This window comes from Colobus angolensis, unplaced genomic scaffold, assembly GCF_000951035.1.
Source record: "Colobus angolensis palliatus isolate OR3802 unplaced genomic scaffold, Cang.pa_1.0 Scaffold113, whole genome shotgun sequence".
Taxonomy (NCBI): domain Eukaryota; kingdom Metazoa; phylum Chordata; class Mammalia; order Primates; family Cercopithecidae; genus Colobus; species Colobus angolensis.
Genome location: NW_012112364.1, coordinates 329757 through 332012, shown reverse-complemented (window position 1 = coordinate 332012; position 2256 = coordinate 329757). Strand labels below are relative to the sequence as shown.

General features: G+C 51.2%; 1 protein-coding gene across 2 annotated transcripts in view; it reads left to right on the top strand.

Annotated features, from left to right (window-relative positions):
* Positions 1-6: 6 nt before the first annotated feature.
* PAN3 (PAN3 poly(A) specific ribonuclease subunit) overlaps positions 7-2256 on the top strand; it is a 158656-nt gene continuing 156406 nt past the window's right edge. Inside the window, exon 1 of one of the 2 annotated variants that reach the window (XM_011958276.1) lies at positions 7-323. The gene's annotated coding sequence lies outside the window, so the exon portion shown is untranslated. The remainder of the gene's footprint in view (positions 324-2256) is intronic. The other variant, XM_011958281.1, reaches the window with a different exon arrangement.

The following is a 2256-nucleotide window of genomic DNA, read 5'->3' as shown; positions in this document are numbered from 1 at the left end:
CCCCGGCGGGGCGGCGGTAGGAGTGAAGCTAAAGTACTGCCGCTACTACGCTAAGGATAAGACTTGCTTCTACGGGGAGGAGTGTCAGTTCCTGCATGAGGACCCTGCCGCCGGGGCTGCCCCGGGCCTCGGCCTCCATAGCAACAGCGTCCCCCTGGCTCTGGCTGGTGCACCCGTGGCCGGCTTTCCGCCCGGAGCCGTCCCGGGCGGGGGAGCTGGGCCGCCCCCCGGGCCCAAGAAGCCGGACCTGGGGGACCCGGGGACAGGAGCCTCAGCCGGCGGAGGAGGCAGCAGCGGGGGACTCGATGGACCGCGGTTGGCAAGTGAGTGTGGTCCAGGCGGGGCGGGCCGCGCCGCGGCAGCGGAGGGCAGGCCTGGGTCCGGATGAGGCCCTGCTGCCGACGGGAGCTGAGCCCGGCCCGCGGGCTCCCTCCCTCACCTCCCAAGGCAGTCTGAGAGGCCTAGGCCGGGCCCGAGCCCTGCTTCCTTCTTCCTGCTTCCCCTCCCCACTGCCTTCGGCAGGCCGGGGAGCGAGGGGAGGTTGGGTTCCCGGGAACGTGGGTGGGAGGACTGGGGTGATGTGAGTGGGGGCGGGGAGGAAGGGGGATGGGCTGGGCGTGCGGAGTGTGAGAAAGGGGGTGTCGTTTCCGGGGGGTGTGGAAAGGGGCTGGGTTTGCAGGCACATGTGTTTTGCGTGCCCTTGTGGAGTGGCGTCTGCAGAGTGTTGAGGTTCCCTAGTGGGGAGGGGTGTGTGTGTGTGGGTAGGGGGCGGGAGGTGAGGGGCGGGCTTAAGGCTTCGTGGAGTAGGTTGAAAGAACGGAAAAAGTTTGTAGAAGGCTTGCGGGAGAAAGGTTTTCCAGGCGGGAAGTGCTTTCTAAGGATTAAGAGGGAGCGGACTGTCGCATTCAAAGTGTGCTCAGGTTTAATCGAGAGTTTAGAGTAGGAACTTCACAAAGACGCATTTCATCTGAGTTTCCCTGAAAGCTAGAATAAGTTTGCTGGGTGGTATCAGCTGGGATCCTGTCTTTTACAGCTTTGTATCAAGCAAACTCTTAGCATTGTGTCTTGAATGCATGTCATGTGCAGCCTCCGTTTATGTGCAATTGAGCTCTTGGGTGGGGACATCTTAAGGCTGTTTGTGTTTCTTTTTCATTTGTTGTTGTTGCTTTTTTCTTTTTTTTGGAGACAGTCTCGCCCTGTCGCTCAGGCTGGAGTGCAGTTGCACGGTCTCAGTTCACTGCAACCTCCGCTTCCCAAGTCAAGCGATTCAGTTGCTTCTGGCTACGGAGTAGCTGGGACTAAGGCGCGCGCTACCACGCCCAGATAATTTTTTGGAGTTTTAGTTGAGATAGTGGTCTCGCTGTGTTGGTCTCGCTGTGTTGGTCTCAAACTGCTGGCCTCAAGTGATCTGCCCTCCTCAGCCTCCTAGAGTGTGTTGTTATCTGTTGATTTGCAGCTTGTTAGTTGTTAGTGGAGTTTACAATTACCACAAATGTGAATGTAATCTATTAGAAAATGTTGCCTTTATGAATAGAGCCGGTGCCTGATGTTCCTGTTTGGTTAGTATATTGAGCGTTTCTAAACCAAATAGGAGTCCTACTTTCCTGGAAATTCTGGAGAACTTTTAGATCTTAAAATAATCCGATAGGCAGTTCAATTAATTTGTACATGAGAACATTTTGTCTTTTTCTTAAACACTGTTAATGAATCTGATAGGAAGTTTTAGCATTTAATTGTTCTATGAGGATTATTTAATATCTTCCCCGGGGTTTTGCTTTCTTGCTTTTTCTTTTGAGACGGGGGTCTTCCTATGTTGCCTAAGCTGGTCTGGAACTCCCAGGCTCAAGCAATCTTCCTGCCTGGGCCTCCCGAAGTGCTGGGATTACAGGAGTGAGGCACCATGCTGGGCTAAGTTCTTTTTTTTCCTTTTCTCCTTTCTCTCTTCTTTCTCTTTCTTTTATAAAAGTGTTTCATTTGTTGTGATGGGCTTGACTTTAATGAAGATATATTTGCTGAGGCTGATAATGCTAAGAAAATTATTTTGTAAATTCAGATGTTTTGTAAAACAAATGGTTACTTATGGGTGGAATTTCATCACTTTTGAGCATCAACTTTGCATTTTCAGGGTAAACTTGCTGGATGTGTGACTTGTGACTAAATAGTAATGTTTAATTAGTAACCAATGACACTGAACAATGGTTTTCCTACTGACAGAAAGAGGCACTTTTTTTTTTTTTTTTTTTGAGATGGAGGCTT